At 46.7% G+C, this 27,713-nt stretch overlaps 1 long non-coding RNA gene across 1 annotated transcript in view; it reads left to right on the forward strand.

Moving 5' to 3' along the window:
• The window catches only part of LOC138516222 (uncharacterized), a 221,160-nt gene that overhangs the window by 9,822 nt on the left and 183,625 nt on the right, over positions 1 to 27,713 (forward strand). The window lies entirely within an intron of this gene.

Below are 27,713 nucleotides of genomic sequence, written 5' to 3' on the forward strand. Positions count from 1 at the left end.
ATCAGTCTAATACTGACATGAACCCTAAAATGGACTATACATTGAGTGTACTGCTATTTCCAAAAGTGTGCCCACATACGAAAAGGAGACAGGTATTAAAGCCTGTATATGCTTGCAATTTAAAGTGGCCTCTGGGAAGAAGATCGCCAGCATTTGGCCCAGGGCAGCACCTGAGGTAGAGATCCAATGGAGGGGGAAAGAGGAGTATAAAAAGGGCACAGGAAACAGGAACTTGTGGGGTTTTTAGGATGAGACGGAGGAGAAAGGGAACAAAAGACCAAGCAGAGGAAGTATGGTGCAGAAAAGCATGGAGTATTGCTAAAAGCACGTGCAAGATGAGATGTTGGTTAGTGGGAGAATGTGGTACGTGGGTGTGAGTGTGTGCGCAAGGTAAGTGGATGATGCTATCAGAACTAGAGTAGGCGGTGAATGAGACTGAATGGGAAGGTGACTGTGGGAGAAGGTGCTGGTAGAGTAGTTGCGCTCTGGAGAGGTTAGCGTAGTACAGTGGAGAGGAGAGAGTAGTAATTGTGGACGAAGGAGAGCAGGCGTAAGAGAACATCGGAGGGATAGGTGGGAGGAGCATGAGAGGGAGAGACGAAAGAGTCGAAGGGAGAGGAAGGCTTGAACATCAGGGAAAGGAGTACAAGAGCCCACAACTAAAGGACCAAGTGAGATCTGGGTGTTTGGAAGGCATCTTTTTTTTTCTTGTACTATTTTATTGAGGGACCTAGGTTATCATTCACCTAGATTGTTCCCAAAGGGAGGAAGAAAGAAATTGCATTTGTCCTTAGGCCTTCACACCCTGCCAGCCATTTGTTAGACAGTACAGGATTACCAATCTCTAGTGAGCATCTTTGAGTTTAGGGAGTCCTGAGCCAGGGATTAAACTGCCCAGAGTAGACGAGAGAAAGGGGAATTGCCCTTAGTGAGCCCCTTAGTCCATTATTTCAATATAACCCTTATACCGTCTTTGAGAATTGGTGTGTTCTTGAGGCCATCTGTCACACAAAACGCACTAGGGAAAGATGAATTGGCAGGCTACACTTTGAGTAACCTGCTAACAATTGTAGTGGCCTAACACTGGAGCATAGGAAGATGGTTTGGTGGGCCCGGTCTATCCACATAGACCAGATTAGTTGTGGGCTCACTAATCATGTCACTCAGTGTGATGGAATGGAAGCTCTCTTATACCTTGTATAGCCTCCTAAAGTAGCTGTTGACACAATGGTGTATAAGGGCATATTAGTTACTGTCCCTTTAGGGTTAAGGATGGTGCAGTAAGGCAAAGTGTGCCAGAAGATACAAAGTGGAGGAGCCACGGAGCAGAAGGTTTAGAGCTGGAGAAAGTAAAGAGCAGTGTGATGAATCTAATGATGTCCTTACTCCTTTCTCTGAGGTAGTCAATCCCTATGTGGCCAGGGGACAGCAACCGCTACCCGATCCTGACTCTGGAGGTGGCTATATGAGGGAGGACCACCTGCAGGGAGGTGATCCTCTGGGAGAAGGAAGGACACCATTGGGGAAAAGTCACATACCCCATTCCCCCTTGGAGAGCTTACCTCCATTCCTCAAGCCTTAATGGCCTATTACATGCCACTCATCCATGTACTGAATCCAGTATTAATATTCCCTGACATAACTAGAGTAATATATTAATTAGTGAGATGAGGAAGAGGCAGGGAGCAGTAACGATTACCCCTGAAAGAATCCCATACCAGTTTCTCAAAAACCCAAAGATTCTTCCGTCAACTACTGAGACGAGCAAAAGACAAGAACAGTAAAGATTACCAAGGCCGGGAAACCTATGCTGCAGTCTATTCTTTGAAACTTTTAAATCAGACCAGTAAGTTTAAAACCCATGCAGCGACAGCAATGAGAGAGAGCAGCAGGTGCTGAGCTGCGCGGTTACCTACACTAACACCACCGGAACATTGGGGGAGAAGACACCATGGGAAACGCTACATAAGCTAATCCGCCCAGTAGGAAAAGTAACCTGAGTGCAGAGGATGTGCTGCTCAATAGAGAAAGGCAGCAGAAACTGAAGAATGGCACAGCAGAGGAGCAGCAGATGGCAAATCGCACACCAAGCCCATAATCCGAAGAGAACCGACGCAGAGAGACGCGAGACACATTTGGAGCACCAGGTAAGCGGAGAGGGTTACCAGGTTGCCTGAAAATGAGTGCTGCTTCAAAGTAGCTATCCGTAGGCAAAGTGAAGTATGTGAAGAAGCTGAAAGACCCATAAGCTATTTCACGAAACCCGAGAGAGGGACAAAAGCCCAATATATGAAAGAGAACCATTCAAGAAATAATGCGTGAACATTGGGCTGGTATTGTTTCATGGGTAAAAGAGAATTGGAATGAACATATGGTATAAAAGTCATGTTAGGAGAGAACACCTGGTGAAGAGAATTGTTGTATGGAAGTTCTGGTAGGAGAAAATACTAGGTGAAGTTAAAATGAGTAAAAGACTAAGGAAGTCCTGGCAGGGGAGTATGCCAGGCCAAATCAAGTGTGTGTTAAATTACAAAAGAATCTTTAGTAAGTGACATGCCATAAGATCTTGAGCTGTGAGTTTATGATTGGAATTTACCTGCAAAAAGGAACCTGGGGAAGGGAATTATTTCCCCAAGAACTGTGTGCGCACCAAGAGGGAGAAGCCATCCTCTTGGGCAACAAGAAACTTGCTTATTGGTAACAGGAACCTAGGGAAGGGATTCATTCCCTGGAACTGTGAACATTGTCCACTTGAAACGTTTTGGTTGGAGTTATATCCTTTCATTGAATTGGAACATTTGTGCACCTTGAGATACATAGAGAATATCCTTTGCAACTAGATTTAGTTTTTTAGAGAATGAGGGCCAGAATAGGATTTCAGACACAGGACATATTTTTACTTTGGGCATCTTGACAACTGATAGACCCCTTAGTTTTTAGTAAAGGTAGGGCAATACCTGCTAGAATAGGGATAGTAAGGCATTTCCCCAACCCTTTTGATTTTGAATAAATGTTTACTCTGTGACCGCGTCTCATTCCTGGCTCCTCACATATGGTGATAGGAATGGGATTGGGCTCAGTTTACACAAACTGGGGGACGCTGAAGTTTGAAAAACGGAGCAACCGAGCCGCTGATCGATCAGCAGGTTCTGAAAAATCCATTGGGTTGGACCTTTACAGTAGCCGGAAGAAATAATACCACCTGGAAAGGGAATGTTAATACTCAATGACTTAGTCCTGGTACTTACATAAGGCTAACGTCTAAATCTGGCTTAGCCTGGTGTTATAGCTTAGATGCACTAGCAGGCGCCATAGATCCCGATTATAGAGGCAATGTAAAGGTCTTACTCCACAATTGTCAGAAAGAAGCCTATCAAGTCAAGGAGATCCTAGAAAGAGTTCTGTTCCTCAAAGCAGGAGTCGCCCAGGAGGTAGATAACACAGAGAGAACGGGAAAAGGCTTTGGGGAGGCAGATGAAGATTCCCCCATCTACTTCTAGGGTAACACAACCTAAACCCCTTGAGGAGGAACTGGAGGTTGTCTCTGATTTAGCCTTTGCTCAAAGAAATTACCCGTACTGGCAGAAACCTTCTGACATGTGGTGTCGGAGGAAGAAGGGAGGTTAAAAGGAGGGTCCTTCTTTCATGGTTGCTCTATACGGGAGATCTCAATTCTGATAGCATGCTTAGGACACAAATTGTGTTACATAAAAGTTACAGGAGGATGGTATAGGAGATCGACAATTCTCATCTCAAAGGAGGTCCTTTAGGAACAGCTAAGACCCAGGCTCAACTGGTTTTACTGGCCAGCCATTTTCCCCACTCCAGCCTTTGCCTATTGTTGATGTCCCCTTTTCTTGCACAGGTATGGACATAGTGGGGCATCTTAAAACATCTAGATTGGGGAATCACTACATACTAGCGATTGTGGACTATGCCACTGGCTACCCAGAAGCCTTTCCCTTACGTAACAACGCATCCCAGCAGATTCTAAAACACCTCATCCCATTTTTTTCACAAGTTGGTTTCCCGAAAGTGATCCTAACGGATTAAGGGACTACCTTCATAAGTCAGTTGATGAACGAAGTGAAATAAATATTACATATTAAAACTCTTCGGACTTCTGTCTACCACCCACAGACCAATAGATTAGTGGTACATTTCAATAAGACTCTTAAAAATGTTATTAAAAAGTTGGTTGACGCGGATGGCAAAAAGTGGGATATTGTACCACCATGGGCCCTTTTTGCTGTCTGGAAAATGCCCCAGTACTCTACAGAGTTTTCATCATTTGAATTACTGTATGGTTTGGGACCCCCACCCTCCACCCCCTCCAGGACATCCTTGACATGTTGAGGGAGACATGGCAGGATAGAGAGGAAGCCCTTTTGCCCCTCTCACAGACTGCCAAAAGATTGAAAGTACACATGACACCGTGCAAGCAATAGTCCAAACCCATTTCACTAAAGCTCAGGTAAACCAAACTTCTTTTCATGATCAGAAAACCTTACTCAGGTTTTCTTTTTCTATTGGGCAGAACGTTCTTGTTCTCCTAACCACCTCCCAAAATAAGATGCTGCCCAAATGGCATGGACCCTATGAAGTAATTGAACAAACTGGGCCATATAACTATTGAGTATCCCAACCAGACAGGCGGAACACAACTCACATATTTGTCAGTAGAAGAAAAGGTCTCTTGGTGATCAGGTGCCCTGAGAACAGGGGCCGGACAAAGGGCTTTTAGGCCTTCCCACAATCCCTACTCCAAGTGACTTTCTTTGCTTTCTTAAGAGTTCTGACTGCAGTCAGAGGGTCAGCTATGGTTCCATAGTCTGACATGACATTTCTGTATTATCCAGTGAGTCCTAGAAAAGCTCTCACCTGGGTTTGGGTTGCGGGAGTTGGCCAATGATGTACAACTAGGAGTTTATTGGGTAGAACCTGACTCTTGCTCCCCCCAACCTCATGGCCAAGGTAGCTCACTGAACTCTGGCCACACTGGAACTTAGTTGCCTTTATGGTCACGTGGACCTGCTGAAGAGCTTACAGCACAATCTCAAGGTGTTGCACATGTTCTTCCAGAGTAGGACTGAAAACTGTTACATCATCCGGATATGCAATGCGATTTTATCTTACCCGTTCAGGACATGGTTGACCAACCTCTGAAAAGTTGCAGGTGCATTCTTTAAGCTAAAGGGCATTACTCTGAACTGGTAAAGTCCCTCAGGTGTTGAGATTCAGTCTTCTCCTTGGCATTTTCTGTCATGGATATTTGGCAGTACCCTGCAGTAAGGGCAGAGGTGCTAAAGTCATTTCTAGCATCTAGCTTGTCCACCACCGCAGTTCATGAAAGGGGACGCATCTGTCTTCGTAACAGCATTTAGAGCTCTGTAGTTCACACAGAATCTTAAGTCAGAAGTAACTGCTTTTGGTACCAGAATCCTGGACTGGACAAGACTTCTGGTGGACTCCATCACCCCTAGATCCAACATTTTGTTGGCCTCAGACTTAAAGTAAGACCTGACAGTTGTAAGAGTGCAGAAGTAAGACTCCGACATGGAGGCGTAATAGTGATTAGCAGAAGCCTTTATTCAAGTAAAACATGAAAAGAAAACCTTATCTTGCCCTCTCTAAGAGGGGGTACCATGCCTCAACCAAAATAAGTAGTGTCAGTGTCGGAATGTCCAAAAGCAAAAGCACCAATGTCCAACGTCAGAATCTAAAATCTGTCCCTCACACTCTCAGTTTAACCTAAATGAAAAGAAGGTCTTTCTATCTCAGTGACTCCCTTCCCCTGGACAAAAAGACAGTTCCAGAATCTTCAGTTCCTCAAGTGTTTGGGAATATCTCCCTTCAACAGCCTGATTCAGGCTTCTTGTAAAGTTCCTCAACTACTGTGGGGGACGTCTCCCTGCCCCAGCCTTCTTCAGGCTTGAAATACAGTTCAACAATTTTTGGGGAAATCGGTGTTCCCTAGTTGACTCGTCTCAGTCTTTGGGTCCTCGACCCTGATTGGCAGACCTTGGTTCCTTTTCACAAGGTACAATTCTAAAGAAGAGGAGTTTGGATGCATCTCCAAACTATGGTAGCTCACTGACTCTGGTGGGCAGAGCTGGTTTCTTCCTACCACGACACTACGACAAAGAAGAGTAGCTTGGATGCATTTCTAAGCTGTGGTGTCACATACAGACTTGGCTTACTCCCCTGCCAAGAACTTCCTTCATGTATATCACTCTCACAGTTCACTTTGTGGTTCCCCGATTCCACACAAAGGCTTGATTTTATATGGGTGGGGATACCAGACTCGCACTGCAAGTTTTCTCCAGTGTCCCACTAAACTTGTTTCACTGTTCTACCAAATGTTCTCATATTCATTTTCTAAATGTCTTCACTTCCATCAGGGTCCCAGACCCAATGGTGTGGATTGTTTTGCCCGGCGCTCCCTGTCCATCAGCATGCCTTATTTCTTGGTCTGTGGTGGTCTCAGGCCATCCTGTGCACCTGCCATCTGCGGTGGGGCTGCACTTGCTTTCTTCTCTTGTTGCCAGCGGCTCTGTCGTGCCTGCTTCTTCCTTGTCGGCATGGGACCGTTCCTTCACTGGTGCCGACCCTTCAGGGATGCCAGGAGCATCTTCCTTGCTGCTCGCCGCGCCCTGCACAGTGGACTAGCTTGGCAGCGACCTCCTCCTTTCTTGGCTCCCCGGTCTCCTTCTCTCCTTCTCTGAACATACTCCATCTCGTGGTACCTCCAGGGCGGGCTTTGTCAAGTCCTCCTTCGATTTTAATGTGGTTCTTTCCAGTCGGCTGTCGAGAACCACTAGAATGGGAAACGTGGTTCTGGGAGGTGTTCCGTACTGCGCACACCTCCTCCTTATCACAGTACATATCGTGTTAGGATGTTGTGACTCACTAGAGATCTTTCTCATCTCAGTACTCATCTCAGTACTCTCTACCTTTGGCTTACTACAGAATTTCATAGGATAGGAGAGTAGGAAGGAGGAGGTGAAGGAGAGGTGGGGTTGCTGAAGGGATACTGCATTCTGCCAATATGGCCATCCCAGGTCCTACAGGGATTTGGTTTCCTCTCCCATGAGATTCCCCCACTGAGTAGCACCCCCAGGGGGTCTATCGGGTAGCAGTCTCATCTCCCTGGCCTCATGGGAAAGGGCTGCCCCTACGGAAGCAGTGACGACATCCTGGGATCACAGAGTCTACAACTCCTAAACTTGGTAGGTTCACCAACTCCAGTGTCATGGTCATGCTCACAACCAAGGTGTTAATCTTGGAATTAAGGAAAACAAGGGGGAAAATTGCTTCAGCAAAGTGTTCACCTCACCCTGCTGTTGTAGAGTTAGTTGAAGAGACCCAATATCACCCTCTATGATTGGCACGCCTGGAACAGGTCAGGGAGAGATTCAGATTTCTTCATTTCTCATTCTGAAACCAGGAGCATCATTCAATCCATTCATAACAACCCTATGGGAGCCTTTGTAGGTCTTCCAAGGTCCACTGAATAGTTTACCTTACTGAGTTTTTCAACTTCCTTGTAAGGAACAGACCATGAATTCAGGGTCAGGATTTCTTGGAATAAGAATGATAAAAGACAGTCCCACTGCCTTCTTTGGGGCTCCAACCATTGTTTTGAGCATTCCAAGGAATCTCAATCACGCCATATAACTGTGGAGGATGCAGGCATGACAAATGATAAGTCACCCCATCTCCCCTCCACATAACCTGGCTATAACTAGACTTGAAGCTGCTGCCTGCGACAGGCACAACTTCTTCTGGGAAGCTCCCACTGGTAAAGGTGTCTATTGAAGCTATAGTGACTGACTTGCCATTCACTATGAGCGGGCTGGCTTCAGTGTTTCTTGTGGTGTGATCAGCAACCACTAAAATAATCCTATTTCCTGATGATGTGCAAGAGTTCAGAGGGCTAACAAAGTTAGTGCCTCTCTCTCTTCAAAGGGTGCACCTACTACTGGTAGTGATGCTCACAAATGCTGAATCCATGTTACACTTTTGTCTGAGTACTGACAAGAAGTGTAACCCCTGTAGTGGTTTTCCACTGGGACCCCCATTTTAGGCCAGCAGGATTGCATGGATGACCTCTCGAGTTATCTTGATGTCAAGACGAACTGCAAGGGGAACTTCATGCATCATCTGCAGGAGGAAGGGCCACATCCAGAGGAACCACTAAGCTCCTATGGTCTCCTCTAGTGGGCTCTGTGGGCTTACACACTAGTAACCCACCTTCCTTTTGGAATCTTTGCTTCACAGGAGCCTCACCCTCCAACTGGAAGCAGGCCTTTCTCCATAGGCCTTTAAATGATGGTTTCACTTATTGACCCTTACTAATCTGTTCCTTAGAGACACCCTCTTCTGCAAACACTAATGCTGGGGGCTCATACGAATAGGGAGTTTTTAACAATCCCTCTTCCTCATCAAGTTCAGGGATTTGGCCAATCACCTTAACCTCAGTTGTAGGTATCTGCTCATCTGTAGGCGGGAGACAGTAGGCAGGTATAAGCAATTTGTCCTTTATTCAGTTTAGCAAGCAGGTACCCTTATAAGTGGTTCTTTCAAAACAAAATCAAGGTTGTCACTCTGAGATGTTCCCGTGGCTTCTTAAAATGGAAAAATAACAAACCACCATATGCTCGGCATGAAATTAAAGTATACAATTGTTCAGTCCGGTTTTCCCCTTCTTTCTGTGGCCGCTCTGCTAAACATACAAAAAAGTTAGCAGGCGCCCCTCTCTCGAAAGAACAAGGCATGATAATCTGTTCAGTGGTTATTAACCACATTGAGACTTCGCAGCCATGGCTTTTTGCTCACTGTACCTTTCACAGATGGGAAATATCCATTTGCATATCAGTCTTTGTCCCACCCACAAGGGCAGTCCATCACCGAAATGCTATGGCAATTCCTCTCTGAACAAGAGTACCATCAGCAACCCCATACATGTGTTTCAGCCTTGTTGGGCATCATCAGTGAGGTGAAGCTGAGCCCCTCTAAGCACAGTGAGCAGGGAGTCCACGTCTGGTTGCCCCCAGGTAACTTAGGGTGACCAACCCCAAGTTCCTTTCAAAAATACAAAAAAGTTAGCAGGCGCTCTGCTAAACATTCTGTTAATTACAAACACCTGCTGTACTTCTGCTCGCTGGGTGAAAATGAAGAATGTTTGTTAGTTAAGACCTTGCCTCCCAATGCCGGCTCGGCCGCTGCTTTAAGGTCCTAGTCATGAGAAAAAGAGCTTTCGTTCAGGACCCTTCTCTCCTGCTCATTTTTGCTCCCTGCTTCTGGGCCTTCGGTCTGGCATACGGGGTTACCTGGTGCCTAATGCTCCCAGACCTAGTATGCCCATTCGAATCCTACCACGTCTTCCGGCCACTCTTCGCTGCTTGCACTCCGTCCTTGCATCTGAAAACAACGACAGACTCTGAATTTACACATGCTGGTTTTAAAGTGTTTACCCCTCCTCCCCCTTTCCCAGGTGTATTTCAATCTTCCTCCTCCACTCTGAACCAGCCCCTCGCTCTTCCCGACTGCTGTTCCTAGCGTTTCCCTTTCCTCAACTCGTCCTGCTTGTTCCTTCAATCGTTCAACCCACCGTCCCCGTTTTATTATAGAGGTTCTTTCCTGGCCTAAATGGTAAGGTAAGTGAATCCCGCTGTGGTTCTTGAATGATTGAAACTTAGGGCTTTTTAAGCTCCGGTTGGATTGCTGCGATTCCTGAAACTGCATTATGGGATTAATAGTTCCAGTTTCACTCATTGCCGGGCACCTCTTTTTGATTTCCGGCACCAGAACCTTATGCCCTGGGCTTCTCCGTTTCACCTTTCCTCTCACTTGTTACCCCAGGCTTCTTACTCTCTGCCAGTACTGACTTTTCCGGGATGTTGGTGTCCGCCGCCCTTTTGGCTGAATGGACATTTATATCCGTTACCAACATCGTCGCAGACTCTTGGTGCCACTGACGCGAGTGCAATGCTCTGTCCCTATCCCGATCCCCATGGGTACCCACCTTACAGTATGACAGGGAAAATATTCTCTTTCCCTCTTCCTTGATGTTTTCTTTATCCTTTTGCTATGGTTTCCCATGTGGCTTACCCTTGCCTTTACATTCAACTAAGGCAACCTGATTTCAAGACTTCTTGCTTGAAACTTCTGCAGTGTTTCTCTCAGGACTCAAGTCTTCGAATTTTAATCTCCGACAGAATGTTTCCTCCTCACACTGACTGTCCTTTCCCTTTCACTTTCGACAGCTGCGGTGACAGGTGTTTCTGGGAAGTTGAGAGGGACCATCAGTCAACTGAGTAGTCACTACAGGAGCACTGGCCAGAGCCTCTGGATTTACTAATGTGGAATCCACCACAGGTGAACTGGGCCCCGTGTTCCTTATAGTAGAGATATCTTGCACCTTCTACCAGTACACAATCCTCAATAGAATCATTTTGGGGTTACAAATTATGGGTTCAGACACTAGCAATTCTAGAATCATAGGTTCCTAGGGAATCTAACTCTACTTCAGAGCCAACTCCATTGAGCAAGGTATCTAAAGAGAAGGACACTCCTCTGATAATCTCTTCCTCCTCATAAGGAAGGGTAGATTCACAGAATATACCCCAATTACCCTTACTTCTGGGGTCCCCCTTCACATGGTCACTTGCACCACAGACTATTGGACCTTTGTTTATAGGGAGGCTAAGAGCGTCACTTTCATGCTTGGAATGTTGAGTCCCATTACCCTTAACAAAATAATGTGACTTGCCCTGCTTATGGAACATTTTGCAGCCCTTCTGGGAAGAAGTTTTATCAGGTTGCCCACCCTCCTTGTCTTTCTGCTTTTCCCCTCCTCATGCTTACCAGAAACATGCATGTCCTTATGGGACACACTGTCCAAAGATCAGCAGCAATGACCAGTTTCTTAGGATCTAATTCTTTTGAATCTGCCAAGTGCTGCTAAAGCTCAGGGGAAAAAAGCAAGAATGTGTTCCAGCATGACCAAATTGATCATACCTTCAAAAGTGGTTACATTATGGCCTTCTACCCAGCCACTCAAGTTATTCAAGGAATCAGTCACACGTGAAACCCAAGTATTTTTCTCTTTCTTTTTGTATTGTCTAAATCTCTAAATATTGGGCAGGAGTCTTTACAAACTTTAAGAGTAGATTCCGTTTGTTTGTCAAAATCTTTTCGGTCAGACTTGGACATTTTCATAATGGCACTAGAGTAAGAATGGGGTAATCTGCTGAGCAACCAAGCAATTACATCAGGCTATCCTACTTCTTGTACCTCACAAATTCACATTCAGCAGCCCCGTCGTCGAAGGAGAGGCCAGGAGCCCCCCCTTCTGTGACCGCCGCGGATCACACAGGAAAGAAGAGCATTTCCTGAGGGAGCAGTAAGTTGAATGCTGAGAGCAACTTACCACGCTCCATCACTCCTAATAATCAGCATTCTGCCTATTGAGGCAATCTTTTGCAGTTCCCGAGCATGTGCACAGCCCACAGCGTGTTTCAGAGCTTTAGCACCACTACTTGTTATTGGGTGCAGCGTGGTCAATGGCCGCAGTCTTCTCAACAAGGCCGGTGCCTGCCTGACGCCCGACTTCCTGCCTGACCATTGCCCAGCCACGGATTGGCCGAGTTTGCCTTTATCCCCACCCATCCAGCACCGATAGGCGGAAGCCGCCGAGAGGAAGCGCTCGCAGAAGGGCGAGCAAAAGGGCCTGTCTCTGCCCGTCTACGCCGGGCGAGCGCGAGGCGCGTCCCTCTGCCCAACCAACTTCCCAAAAACTGTTCTTCATCCAAGGTACCGAAAGGACCTTAACAGTTAAAACATGTGGTAAGATCTACCTATGCTTAGCCACCCTCAGTATATCATGCATTAGCATACCTCGTTACAGTTTGTATCCTTATCCATCCTTTACCTAAACATGTATGTTGTGCCCAAATCGGAAGCCGCCGGTAGCACCTGGTCTGCCTCCTACCTACCCACCGGCCTATACTCCCGTAGTATTTAGAGCGCCTCCACCAAGCATGCCCCATCTATAAAGCGCTGTCTCTCTTGTTCACTCCTGTACAATCCTCACATGCGCAGCCGTGTTAGCCTATGCTCGGAACCAGTATATTGATCTAACTACCCATGCCAATCCTATTTGCTGCCCATTGTATGCCTAGCCTGTGTAGAATCTAGCTTCTTGTGCAGCCTGTGTTGAAATTTGCTTCCTGACAAAACTGTCAATGCAAATCCTATTTGATGCCCATTGTATGCCTAGCCTGTGTAGAATCTAGCTTCTTGTGCAGCTTGTGTTGAAACTTGCACATTGCTTAACTGCCCACCCTAGCCATCCGCTATGTCCTCCTTCCATAGAGCCGCGCTAGCGCTTGCCTCTCTCCTTCCCCTAGTCCATCCAGGGACACCAGCACTCCCCAATTGCTCCCACGCTATCTTACCCTTTCCCAAACCCCACTCCCCCTTCACCATCAATCCCACAGTCCATGTCGCCCCACTCAGCCCATCTGAATGGATACAACGCTACGCCACACGTCCCACACCTCTTGTCCCACCCCCACTCCACAAACGTAACCGAAGACTTGGCACTCGGCTTACTAAACCCCAAGCCTCTCCCAAACCCAAGATCATACCCAGCCCCTCCCCTCACCATCCTCCCCACAGGAACACTAAAATCAGTAATCCCCCGCTAGTACCTCCTAACATCAAAGGAGCCCTTATCAACGCCTGGTCCCTTGTGGTACACGCCCCAGAGATCTCGGACATTATCACCCTCAACAGTTTGGACTTCCTAGCAGTAACCGAAACTTGGCTCCACCAGGCAGCAGGCCCTGCTCTCTCATTAGCCCTATCAGAAGGCTATACCATCATCAGAGCCGACAGAACTTCCAATAAAGGCGGAGGAGTAGCCTTCATCGCCAAATCCCACCTAGCACTTAGAGCCATACCCCAAATAAACTTCCACTCCGCAGAACTCTTATCTGTGAAACTCTCATTGACGTCAACCACCACAATACTCATGCACCTTGTATACCGGCCCCCCGGCCCATCATCCACTTTCGAGACCGACATTCTTGACCTCCTCTCCACACACACCAAACTCGCATCAAAGACCATCCTCCTAGGAGACCTAAACCTCGGCCTCCATGACCCCAACGACCCACATGCCCTATCCTTGGCCAACTCCATATCCAACCTCAGTTTTGCACACAGAATTTCTACGCCAACCCACTCCAAAGGCAGGACCCTGGACTGGATCGCTGACCTTAACTGTGCCATCACCATTACCCAAAATGAGCCTGTTGCATGGTCCGACCACCACCTCATCCAGTTAGCCGTCCCGGGACCACCCCCTATGAAAACCAACATCGAACCTCCATCGCTAGCCAGAAACTGTCGAAACATCTCCATAGAAAGCCTCCAACCTCTCATTAAAAATATTCTTTGCAAACCACAACCTCGACCCAACATACCTAGTGGACCTCTACAACAACACCCTCAAGTCAGCCTTAGACACTGTCGCACCTCTCAAACTCAGGAAACCTAAGCCCCAAGCACACCTCAACAAATGTTTTACCCCCGAGTTGAAAAACCTTTGAACCTTAAAAAGAGCCGCCGAAACCACCTGGCGAAAAACACCCTCTATCTCCAATAGATCATTTACGCTAGCATTCACAACTTACAAAACAGCCATCTTATCAGCCAAAAAACATACCTACGATACTATAATCCAAAACGCCAATTATTTAGCATCCTAAAAGAGCTAGAGTCCCCAGCACCCCCTACCCAAGACTGTATCAAAAATGTAGATTGGTGCACCAAAATACAGCAAGCCCTAGCAGACAAAATAACCCTCCTCCAAAACAAAATCAAAGCTAAAAAGGCTACCCTTCAAAAGGACCGCCAAGCTGCTAACCTCCACCTCGACAGAACCCCCACCTGTCCACCTTTCTCCTTCTCCCAAGTAACACCTAAGGAAGTCGAAAACATTATTAAAAGCCTAAAACCCTCTCACTGCCAAGGCGATGTCTGCCCAGCCACCATCATTAAGGATGAAGCTAAATTCCTAGCCCCCTTCATAACCACTGTGATCAACTCCTCTTTCGCCTCCAATCAGGTACCCCAAAATCTCAAGGAAGCCTGGGTCATGCCACTACTAAAGAAAGCCAACCTGGACCCGAACATCCCCACCAACTACAGGCCTATCACCACAGTCCCCTTTCTCCTAAAGATCCTGGACCATGTGGCATATTTGCAAATCCAGAAACACTTAGATGTGAACAACCTCCTCGGCCTTAGACAATCCGGATTTAGACCCAGACATGGGACTGAGGCTGTTCTCCTAGACCTAAAGATTCAAATGGATGAGGCAACGGATAAAGGCAAACTTGCAGTCCTCCTATTACTAGACCTATCTGCAGCCTCTGACCTTGTCGACCACCAAATCCTGGCCAAACACCTCTCCACTGCCGCAGCTTTCTCCTCTAATGCATCTGATTGGATCAAATCCTTCCTAGCGGACTGCACTACCAGAGTCTTTTCACCCTCAGCCTCCGCAGACCCAACTCCAATTCTGTGTGGCGTCCCGCAAGGCTCGTGTGTGTCACCCACTTTATACAACATCTTTACGAAGCTCCTCTTCGACCAACTTGACAACCTGGGTGTCGTCTATACCAACTACGCTGACGACACCCACGTCCTCATCCACCTCACTGGCTGTTACGACCATGACTCTAAATTACTCAACAGCATCTATCTCGAAATCCAAGCATGGATGGCTGACAACGGTCTTTGTCTCAATGACGACAAGACCGAGCTGATGATCGTAGGCTCTCAGGCACGCCTGAACAAACTCGACCGCAGCTACTCGTCTTTCGTCATTGACAGCAACACGATTAGCGTCTCCAAAGAGATAAAAACCCTGGGGGTCTACCTCGATTCAACCCTCTCCCTCAGAAAACAGGTCAAAAGCATTGCATCCTCCACAGCCTACACAAACAAACTAGTAGCTGCTTAACACTAGCCAGAGCACTCGCTCTCTCCAAAATTGATTATTGTAACACACTATTCCTCGGCACTTCGGAACATAACCTCAACAAACTTCAGGTGCTCTAGAATAACTCATTAAGAGCAGCTCTCAGCCTCCCGAGATCCTGCCACATCACCATACACAGACAAAACGCCAACTGGTTGCCCATCCGCGACAGAATTACCCTTCGCACTCTGGCCATCACGCACAAATGCCTCACCAATTCCGCACCGAAATATCTCGCAGATAAACTCTGCCCCCACCAACCCACCCGCATCACTAGATCTTCCAACTCCTCAAATCTAATGATCCCAAGATATAACCTCAAATCAGCAGGCGGCGCCAGCTTCCCAGTTCAAGCAGCCAAACGCTGGAACGCCATCCCCATCACCCTTAAACAGGAACCCTCCTTCCTCACCTTCAAAGCCAGCACAAACGTGGCTAAACAACAACCCTTCTCAGTAAGGGACCAGCCACCTCAGTTACAGATCCCAATGTAACCAGCGTACACCGTTGCCTTACTATCTGTGTATCTTGTAAATCGACCCAACTGTAACCAGGGTCACTGTAACTCGCTATAGACCCAACTGTAACCAGGGTCACTCCTTCTGTTATTTACTGGTATAACCTGCATACCTATTGCAACCTGTAACCTACATTCTCAAGTGCCCAGTTACCCCTGGGTTCGGTGCGCGATACAAATAATAAACAAATACAAACTCATTCAAATACAGTCAGCCAATCAAGTATATAATTGTTCTCATCTTACATAACAGATGCTCAGGAAATCTTGGATGAGAAGATGATCGAGAACCACTCCCAGAACCTCTGGAGGATCCTTGAGACCCTTGCAATCTGGCCTATTCCAACTGGTGTTCTCGGTCTCCGTTTCTCTATTCTACCAAACTCCAGCTTAGCCATGTTAAACTCCAACTCCTTTTCTCAGAGTCTACGCTTCTCCGTTTTCAACTCATACAAGGCCTCAGCTTCGGAGGTTGACATAGAAACATGAGAAGACCCCTCTTCTTCTTCCTCTGCATTTTCAATAGTGGCATTAACTACAAGCACGTTGCTACTGCTGGCGCTTACCCCAGCACCCACTGCATCACAGTTTCTGTACAAGATCAGCCTTTAAAACCAGAGGAAGGCAGTCCTCGATCTAGACATAGCTTTTTTTAAATGTTCTAGTTGGAGAGCAGGAAGAGCAGTCATGGTAAATGTTTCCATATCTAACAAAAGTATGCAACTGTTAAATAACTTTTTTTTATTATTTATTTGTTTTGGTTTTAAATGAAAAACCTTTACAAAAAAAGAAGAAGGAAATCTCCTTGGTACAAAACCAAAAATAAGAAACCCGATATGAAACCAAAGATGACCAGAAATAACCAGGGGCGACCTAGCTAAAACCGAAAGGGGACCTCATTTTGCTCATACAACTGGCTCATGATTTTTGAACTTAAGAGTATGGAAAATGTTTCCAAAACTTTTACTATTGTAGCCGTGAGCATGATTTCTTGGCCTGCGATCAGTCTGTCCCAGAACAGATCACACATTAAGCTCTCCTCTTTAGCCACAAATCTTCCAAGCAACGACAATCTTGTTTCCCAAGTGCCCTCGCACATTAGCAAATGTTTGAGGGATTGATGGCTTGGAGGATCGCAATGTTTACAAAGTTTAATAGCTTTGTCACCCTGGTTTCTTCTAGCCAGTACTTCTCCCGAATAGGTGATATTGAGTCTTAATCTCATGAAGTTACTTTTTGTCGCTCTATTGGAAACTTTTGGAGGTAACGAGGAAGAGAGCCCAGTTTTCTATCTACTTTCAGAAAAAGATTTGGGGGGTTAAGATTTCTTACTCCGTCGATGGTAGTGATCCAGTCTTTTGTTTCCAAAAGCTTTTTTACTTTCATTGGGTTGCAGATGAGGATTTCTGGCGTTGTTTCGAGCCTAATAAAGATGCCTCCCACTTTCTTCTTCAGACCGTTGAGTTGCTTTGATTTTGCTTTTTTAAGATGTTCATTTACATCGAAGTAGAGAGTGGACTGACCGGCTGTTATTTCACGATAAAGGGAGAGAAGTTTCCACTCGGCTCGACAACCCAATGAGGTCAGACCCAACTCAAATCTGAGGCTCACTAGTGGGTTACACATTGGGAGGTTTAATGATTTTTTCCACAGAAGCCTTTCGACTTTGTCCTAGTTGTGATGCCAGAGCAGAGGCTTTGCTTTTAGGCCATATAAAAGTACCGGGACTGCTTTGGCCATGTAATATTTGACGAGAGGAAGAAGTGAGAATTTGCAGAATTTACCATTCAATTTCTTCATTTGAGCGATGATCTTTGTGGCTTTGTCCAGAGTAACCGTAGACACTTTGTTCTGAGAAGGGGAAGCTAAGATTTCATAACCAAGGTAAGTAAGTTCTTCAACCCGGGGGACTGCTTTTCCATCCAAAACCCATTTCCTAGAGCCCAGATTTTTTTTGGGATGTTTGAAGATAAGAATCTCGGATTTTGAAGGGTTAATTAGCAGCCCATTTTGTGCAGCGTATTCCCCTAATTTGGACAAAAGCCGCTGCAGACCAATCACTGAACTGTCCAAAAGAACTAGGTCGTCCGCATATGCCAACTAGTGGACTCTCCTCCAATTTAGCCTCGGGCTGGCGATTGAGGAAGACGCCAAAAAAATCTCCACGATCTGACAGGAATTAATTAAAAAAACAGGGGGGCTCTGAGACAACCTTGTCTCACCCCTTTAAAGACCTGTATGTTTTCTGACAGGTGACCCAGATCATCCAGCCTCACTCTTATAGTGGTATTCCTATGCAATTCCATAAGCATTGCTAGTAGTGAAGCTGGAATCCCCCAACTGTGGAGTTTCCACCACAGAAGGGATCTATCTACCAGATCAAATGCTATGGACAGGTCAACCCAAGCACCATAGAGAGCAACACCCTCTTTCTCACTTGAGTTTTCGCTGAGTAGGTTCAGAATAAGCCCATTGAGGCTGGTCGAAAGCCCTTTTCTGAATCCTGTTTGATGTTGAGAGAGAATCTGCTTGGAGTCCACCCAGAATGTGAGGTCTTTTAGCAGCAGCCGCATGAAGATTTTGCTATCAATATCAACGACGGCAATGGGGCGGCAGTTTGCCTGGCTTAACCGATTGCCCTCCTTGAAAAATGGAATAACCAATGCATTCTTCCAGGATGGTGGAAAACCCCTGTTTTTCAAGATTTCCTTAAAGAGGCAATTTAGCAGCTTGGCCCACATTTTTGGGTTGCCTTTAAGGACCTGATAAGTAAGTCCATTGGGACCTGCCGCTTTCGATGTAGAGGACGATAGTATAAGCTATACAATATCCTGTTCCTTGAATATAAGAGACCAGTGTGTATCTGATGGCAAAGTAAAGTCAGTGGACCCAGTTTGTTTGAAGTTGTTTGACAAATGTGCTACCCACTCTTGCTCTGGGACCAGATTACAAAGGGAACTGTTCTGACCACTCTCCAATTGGTTCAACGCCGCCCAGAAATTTCTGCAATTATTTGCATTGAGTAGGTAAAGCATTCTCTCTCCGTCTTCTTGTATTTTCTGAAGTTTATGATTTTTTTGTCAAATTTCCATAGGACTGTTTGGCCAGTCTTAGATCTTCTTTACGTATGATTGGGTCATCCTGCCCATTTCTTATGCGCCGCAATGTTTGCCGCAAGCTTCTCTTTTTCTTTTGCGTTTCTTCGTCAACCAGGTGAAGATGTTCTTGCTTGCCTGCAGCCTTTATTTCGCTTGGTGGGCAGATGGACCAAACAAAATTCCCAAATTTCTCTGGATGGAATTTGTCATGCCATAATGAGGGAGAGACTTCTTCAAGAAGTTTGTTCAGTGTTTTTCCACCCTATTTATACTTTGCTACTCTCAGCTTTCCTTTGCAACCTTCGATTTCCTGTGTATTGTTAGGGTGCCGAGACTTCTGTATGTTAGGAAACAGAAGTTCTAAGTTTGCATGGTCACTTCCCCCTTCCAGTTTAGGGAGAGGTTTGGACAAAGGACTGAAAGACCGGAGAAACAAAGATGTAATCTAGGGTGGACTCGAGAGACCCTTGATGCCAGGTTGAACCCACTTTATCATCCCCCTTGGATTTTACATGGATCATTTCAAGGTCCCAGGAGGTCAAAAAGTCTCTCCACAGTTTTCCTTTTCGTAATTTACTCAACTTTGGTTTCGCAAGCAAACTACTCCTGGGGAGGATGTGATCTGAATTTAAATCCCCTGCTTATAAAATATGTGCTCCCTCATAGTCGGTCTTCACCATTGTGAGCACAGAGTCCAGAGTTTCTAGGAAATGCTGGAGTTTGGATTTGGCAGGATTACAGTAGATGTTGATGATTGCAATAGTGAGATGAGGGGCCTCCATTCCCAGTTTTACTGTGCAGGCATGAATCCCCACTTCGTTGTTGCATAAAGGTGTAATCTCTTTTATGCTGGAGTTTTTAAATGCGGTTATCAACCCACCTGCTGGTCTCCCTTTTAATTTTTGTGACGCTCGGAGATTTAGAATTGTGAAACCCTCTATCTCAATAGAGTGGCGAACCACGTTTCCTGGAGTAACAAAATATCATTTGGTCCTAAGAGTTCCTCTTTCACTTTCTTACTTTTCAGGAAACTTCAGCCTCTTGTATTCCAGGAGATTACCCTTAAACCTCTTTGCCTAAAGACTATTTTCCTCAGCACCCAGTTTCAGGATTATTTGTGAGATAATCTCTGGGAGTTTGGCTATGAGGTTCTCATTTAGGTTTGAGCCTATTACCATAGTCCTGCCTGACTTTCTTGTATACCCAGCTGGTCTTTCATTTTTTAAGGCTTCCTCCACCCCTGTTTGTTTAAAGCTGGGATCAGTCACAATTAGATCCTCCTCACTGGTCTTATAGACCATCAGGCCATCTCTGGCAAGATCCTTTTTATTATTGAAAAGGGCTTGTTGGGCTCTACTCGAATTCAATCCAATTTCCACATAAAGTTTGTCCTCCCTTAGTGGAAATTTTACTGTCATGATGCTCGCTCCCGGGGAGCCGGTTCAAGCCCTGCGTCCCCGAAAGCGGACATCCAGTCCCCAAGGAAGGACCCAGCAACCCCATATAGGGGCTCTTTGGACAGTGCCCTGGCGCCTATGGCTCCAGGCTCATAAAAGACATCAGTCCTGGCGCCTTAGGCGCCAGGCTCATTATGGGAGTGCTTGGGTGCACTTACCTGATGCAGACCATGCTGCAGGATCCCGGCCTCCTTGAGGCCTGAAAGGAACTACTTTACCTGTGGGACTAATTTACCATCCGGGCGTGGTCGGGGAAGGATACATACCTGATTGGAGGAAGGATACATACCTGGAACTTCTTCCAAGGCTATTTAAACCCCAACCGAACAGCCACATGTGCTTTGCGTTGTTCTGCATCTAGCAGCTGGACGCTCACCGTGTCTGCTCCTGCATCCTGACTTCTGCCACGCCTGCCAGCATCCTGGATCACCTGCAAAGGAAGAGAAGAAGAGAACAGAAGAAGGAAAAGTCCTTACCTGCTAAACCCGCATCCCGGAGACATCTCGCCGACAATCCTGAAAAGGAAGACTTATTTAAAAGCTCATCGCGTCGATCGCTGCAGCGCCGCATTCCACTCACTTTTACAGGGCGCCTCCATGTTCAGCAGCGATCACCCTGATTCGCAGTCACGCCCCAGCGCCTAGGGAGAAAAAGACCAGAACAAAAGGTGAGAGAGAGAAGGTAATAAGGAAAGCTAAATCTCCATGTTAAGACTTACCTGTTGATTCATTCCCTCTTCATTTCGGGTCCGCGCCGCGTCCTGGCATTTCCGGACCCCGGCCCCTAAGGGGAAAAAAGACATCAGCGTTAGTGAGCGAATGAAAAGACATTACCAAAAAACGCTAATTAAAGACTTCCCTGATTTCTACAAGGATTTCACCTCTCATCTCGGGTCGGTGCCTGTTCCCCGGAATTCCGTACCCCGGCCCCTATGGGGAAAAAGACACTAGCATTAGTACATTAATGCATGGACACAAGGGGAACCTCTTATCAAAAAACTTACCTGGAAGCCAAGCAAGTTTAGTTCTCACCAATCCGAAAATCCAGTGAAGTAACTGGATACCAATCCGCCCCTGCATCAGAAGCAGGATGGAGAGCTCGTCCTTCCAGACCCTAAGGTGAGACGCTACGAGGAATCGCAGAAGGGTTTTGAGGAGGGTGAGAGGGGAAAGTGGGAGGCCGATTGCATTACCCCGCAGACAGTTAATCTCCTATTTTCGCCTACAGAAGGATACTTTTGCGAGCCAGACAAGCCAGATTAGGGGGCCCGGTCCAGTCTGTCTTCCGAACCCTGCGCATCACCTTAGAAGAGGTCACAGCAGCGCAAACCAGGCCAGCGCCTCTGTGGGAGTCAGGTGAGCGTTACAGAACGCAAAGCCTTCCTACAAATTCCCACCCAGGCGCTATGGAAAGTTCTGAGACTGATCAGTTGGCCCAATTACTGGGGGAATTACGGGCCGAAGTACATGCCGCTCGTCAAGAGACTAATGCCCTCAGGAGGGAATTAATAATATCAAAGGAAAGAACTGATGACCTGGCCAGACAGCTTTTGCAAGGTCAAGCTGGGCAAACTCCTCTACCCGGTTCCGGAGGGAACCGCGCTTCTGTGGTTTCCAGTAACCCTGTGCAGATTAATCTACCTGGAAACATGCCGCTGGCCCCACCCGAACGCTTTGCTGGGGACCCCAAACGATTCGCCGTATTCATGAATCAGTGTCGTTTGCACTTCCTATGCAGACCTGGGGCCTTCCCTAATGATCAGACCAAGGTAGCCTTTGTATTGTCATATCTCAGCGGCTGCGCTGCCGATTGGTCAGTTCCACTGGTTACTCAAGATGACCCGATTCTCAGTGATTTTCAAGGATTTCAAGCAAGCATGGAAAGGGGCAGTGGCAGGCTCTGGATGACGAACTTCTATCCCTGCGACAGGGCAATCAGGACCTTCTATCCTATATTGCAACCTTTAATAGACTAATTGTGGAAACGGGATGGCCAGAGGATAAAAGAGTCACGTTGTTTTATCGAGGCCTACGCGGAGAACTTAAAGATGTCTTGGCCCAAGTTGTAAATCCGCCCCAAGAATGCACAGAGTGTATAGACTTAGTGGTTCAATTGGATCACAGACTTCAAAACAGAAAAGCAGATCGGTCCAGGTTCGAGACCCGGGTGTTGGTCAAGACCCATGCTAGTCCCAAGGGAGTTGATGTCTCTGAGCCTATGCAAATTGGAGGGGTTAAAGGACCCTTAACTCAAAAGGAACGTGAAAGGAGGCGGCAGTTAAAATTATGTCTTTATTGTGGGAATTCTGGACACTTTCTACGAGATTGCCCGGCAAAACCGCCCCGAAAGGCGGTAGGAGCCGCTGATAAAAACCATGAAGACTGTTTCGGGAAACGACTCCGCCCGACAAGCATAGGGGTCCGCTTGCCAAGCTTGAAAACTAACTCTCAGACCTCGCATTTCATTGTGCCAATGGTTCTCGTAGATCCAGAACAGCCTAAGCGGTTGCATGCAATAAAGGCATACATCGATAGTGGGGCTATTGGAAACTATGTGGATCGTGAATTGGTCTCTAGGATTAACCTCCCTCTCCGTCCTAAAACCAGCAAAGATGTCATCACCACAGTCGATGGAACTGAAATTGCCTCTGGACCGGTAACACATTCCACTACTGAGGTGACTCTTATTGGTCCCGACGGCCATCAGGAGGGTGTTGTGTTTGATGTAATCAAGGCTCCACAGTTTCAGGTTATTCTTGGAATCCCTTGGTTAGAGACACATAATCCTCAAATTGATTGGCGAGCTAAGAGAATAACCTTCCCGGATTGTACACAAACCTGCTAACCAGAAAACCTGAAGATTAATCTAGCATCTGTAACCTCTGCCTCCATGCAACTACCTCCGGAATACCAAGACTTTCAGGACATCTTCCAAAAGGAACAGGCCAACACGTTACCTCCTCACAGATCGTACGATTGCCAAATCGATCTGGTGCCCGGTGCACAACCCCCTTGTAGCAGGATTTATGCCCTTACCGAACCTGAGAACCTGCATTTGAGACAATATTTGGATCAATACCTAGCTAATGGTTTTATTCGCCCGTCAAAGTCCCCGGCATCCTCGGCTTTGTTCTTCGTGCCCAAAAAAGAAGGCGACCTTAGAACTTGTATCGATTACCGCGCATTGAACCAGATAACTGTTAAAAACCGTTATCCTCTGCCTCTGATCCCTGAACTCCTTGACCAGGTGAAGGACGCTTGCATATACACCAAGTTAGATCTCCGGGGGGCTTATCATCTGGTACGAGTTAAAGAAGGCGACGAATGGAAAACTGCCTTCCGTACTAAATACGGATTATTCGAGTACAAGGTGATGCCTTTCGGATTGTGTAACGCGCCGGCTGCCTTCCAATACTTCATGAATGATGTCCTTCGGGAACTCATCGATGTTTGTGTTGTCGTATATATCGATGACATTCTGGTGTACTCCTCTTCAGAATCTGATCACAGAAAACACGTCAGGGCAGTACTTGAAAAACTGCGCCAACACAAACTATTTGCTAAATTGGAGAAATGTGTTTTCCATATCACAGAAGTCAAGTTTCTAGGTTTCATCCTGACACCCAAAGAAGTCTGAATGGACTCAAAAAAAGTGGATGCCATCCTCAAATGGCCATCACCTAGCTCTGTAAAAGGGGTTCAAAGCATGCTCGGCTTTGCCAATTTCTATCGCAGGTTTATCCCGGAATTTTCACGCGTGGTACAACCCATTACTGCACTCTTGAGGAAAAATAAACGTTTTGAATGGTCTGAAGAAGCCGAGCAGGCCTTTCAGGATTTAAAAGCTAAGTTTACCTCTGCACCTATAATGAAACACCCGCGTCCAGATCTCCCTTATGTCGTCGAGACTGACGCATCCAGCCTAGCCATGGGAGCTGTCCTGTCCCAAAGAGATCCCGAAACCAACCAACTGCATCCCGTAGCATTTTGGTCCAGAAAATTCTCGGCACGAGGTTAATTATGCAATCACTGACAAAGAACTGTTAGCCATTAAATCCGCTTTTAAAGCCTGGCGGCATTATCTGCTTGGCGCTCGACATACCATCACAGTGATCACTGATCACCGGAATTTACAGTATTTGAAAACCGCCAAGGCTCAGTCATCACGGCAGCTCCGATGGGCTTTGTTTTTCGCTGAATTTGATTTCGTGATTACCTATCGACCTGGCTGCAAGAATGGCAAAGCAGACGCCTTATCCCGAATTGGAATGGGAGAATCTGATACAAACTCAGAACCAGTACCAATAATTCCCGAACAGAGGATTCAAGGCATGACTTTGTTACAGACACTTGAAGACATTCAAGCCAGAGTGAAACAACTTCTGGACCCTACAACCTTACAGGATTGGATACAAAAGGGATCAGACTTTACCATAGATAATGGTTTACCTTATTTCCAAGGACGCTTATTCCTGCCACATAAGGAATTACACAAACTAGTTATTTCTGGTTATCATGATACATTAATAGAGGGACACCCCGGTATTGCCAAGACAGAGGAAAAGGTAAAACGACAATTTTGGTGGCCCTCTTGGCGAAAAGATGTTAAATCTTTTGTGATGTCCTGTGGTGTTTGCGCCCAAAATAAAAGTCAAAAGAAAAGACCGGCCGGTCTCCTTCAACCTCTAGACATACCGCCAGCACCCTGGCACACCCTATCAATGGATTTTATTACAGACCTGCCTCCTTGTTTGGGGTACAATACTATTCTGGTAATTGTGGATTTGTTTTCCAAAATGGCTCACTTTATTCCTTTGAAAGGTTTACCTTCAGCTTCTGTCCTAGCCAAAGAATTCCTCGAAAATATTGTTCGGCTACATGGATTCCCATCTATACTAATCTCTGACCGGGGAAGCCAATTCATTTCCCACTGCTGGCGCAAATGTTGTCAAATGGCGCAGATCGGTGTAAGATTATCGACCAGTCACCACCCTCAGACCGAGAGGACAAATCAGACCCTTGAGCAATACTTACGGTGTATGTTACAACAATCTGAAAGCAACTGGAAAGACATTCTTTGGATAGCCGAATACGCATATAATAATTCGGTACACTCTGGAACTGGCCACAGTCCTTTTTATACTTTGTTTGGGCATCACCCTCGAACCTCAAACCTTGACTCACCTCAGAACCTCAGAATGCCTGCAGTAGAAAATCTGCATTCTACAATTACCCAAGCCTTCAAAGAGGCAACTACGCATTTACAACAAGCCAAGAGAAAATACAAGGAGAATGCTGATCTACATCGGAGTGAAGCACCTCCGTATCAGATTGGGGATCAAGTGTGGTTAGCTACCAGACATATCTGGGACCTTATTCTATTACGGCAATAATTAACCCAGTGGCTGTTAAACTTGATTTACCAGCTAGTATGCGAATTCACCCTGTTTTTCATGTGTCACTTCTGAAACCAGTGGTACCCGGAACCCGACTACTCAAACCTCCAGAACCTATTCTAATAGACGGGGAGCCCGAATTCGAAGTGAAGAACATTTTAGACTCAAAAATGTTTAGGTCAAAACTGTTCTACCTAATTGATTGGAAGGGGTACGGACTTCAGGAGAGGTCGTGGGAACCCAGCGACCATGTGCATGCACCTCGATTAGTCAGGAAATTCCACCGACTCTTCCCAGAAAAACCAAAAACCCCCGGAGGGAACAACCTTGGGAGGGGGCCTTGGGGGGGGAGTGCTGTCATGATGCCCGCTGCCGGGGAGCCGGTTCAAGCCCTGCGCCCCCGAAAGCGGACATCCAGTCCCCAAGGAAGGACCCAGCAACCCCATATAGGGGCCCTTTGGACAGTGCCCTGGCGCCTATGGCGCCAGGCTCATAAAAGACATCAGTCCTGGCGCCTTTGGCGCCAGGCTCATTTTGGGAGTGCTTGGGTGCACTTACCTAATGCAGACCATGCTGCAGGATCCCGGCCTCCTTGAGGCCTGAAAGGAACTACTTTACCTGTGGGACTAATTTACCATCCGGGCGTGGTCGGGGAAGGATACATACCTGGAACTTCTTCCAAGGCTATTTAAACCCCACCCGAACAGCCACACGTGCTTCGCGTTGTTCTGCATCTAGCAGCTGGACGCTCACTGTGTCTGCTCCTGCATCCTGACTTCTGCCACGCCTGCCAGCATCCTGGATCACCTGCAAAGGAAGAGAAGAAGAGAACGGAAGAAGGAAAAGTCCTTACCTGCTAAACCCGCATCCCGGAGACATCTCGCCGACAATCCTGAAAAGGAAGACTTTTATTTAAAAGCTCATCGCGTCGATCGCTGCAGCGCCGCATTCCACTCACCTTTACAGGGCGCCTCCATGTTCAGCAGCGATCATCCTGATTCGCAGTCACTCCCCAGCGCCTAGGGAGAAAAAGACAAGAACAAAAGGTGAGAGAGAGAAGGTAATAAGGAAAGCTAAATCTCCATGTTAAGACTTACCTGTTGATTCATTCCCTCTTCATTTCGGGTCCGCGCCGCGTCCTGGCATTTCCGGACCCTGGCCCCTAAGGGGAAAAAAGACATCAGCGTTAATGAGCGAATGAAAAGACGTTACCAAAAAACGCTAATTAAAGACGTCCCTGATTTCTACAAGGATTTCACCTCTCATCTCGGGTCGGTGCCTGTTCCCCGGCATTCCGTACCCTGGCCCCTATGGGGAAAAAGACACTAACATTAGTACATTAATGCATGGACGCAAGGGGCACCTCTTATCAAAAAACTTACCTGGAAGCCAAGCAAGTTTGGTTCTCACCAATCCGAAAATCCAGTGAAGTAACTGGATACCAATGCGCCCCTACATCAAAAGCAGGATGGAGAGCTCGTCCTTCCAGACCCTAAGGTGAGACGCTACGAGGAATCACAGAAGGATTTCGAGGAGGGTGAGAGGGGAAAGTGGGAGGCCGATTGCATTACCCCGCAGACAGTTAATCTCCTATTTTCGCCTACAGAAGGATACTTCTGCAAGCCAGATTAGGGGGCCCGGTCCAGTCTGTCTTCCGAACCCTGCGCATCACCTTAGAAGAGGTCACAGCAGCGCAGCAGCGCAAACCAGGCCAGCGCCTCCGTGGGAGTCAGGTGAGCATTACATTTACATACTCATGACCTCCGAAGAGAAAAGGAGTAGATTATGATTTTTTTAAATCTCAGACAGTAGCACAGATCTACTAAGTGATCTATTCTTGTTTTGTTTGACCAGTCTCAACCACACCTTTGGGATTTTGAAATCGCCCACTTCCCGTTCATCATTTTTCTTTATAGGTGTGGTATACGAAAGACCTTCATTCCCCTGGATGGAAGATACAAGATTTCTGTATTTCCCTGTGCCACTCCAGCTATCAATCTCATTTGGTGTGGGTCTTAATACCCCTTCCTCTTGGATATGGGTCGGATGATAAGGGACAGTCTGAGCTGTAGGTAGAACTGGTTTTGACAAAGGTTTCAAAAATATCGGGGCCAGTTTCACAACAGCTTTTGTGGTCTCTTTTGTAGGCTCCTGGGTGGAATTTTCTTGATGGATCTTTTGTACCTTATTT

Source organism: Ambystoma mexicanum, chromosome 6q, assembly GCF_040938575.1.
Source record: "Ambystoma mexicanum isolate Mex_15411 chromosome 6q, UKY_AmexF1_1, whole genome shotgun sequence".
Taxonomy (NCBI): Eukaryota; Metazoa; Chordata; class Amphibia; order Caudata; family Ambystomatidae; genus Ambystoma; species Ambystoma mexicanum.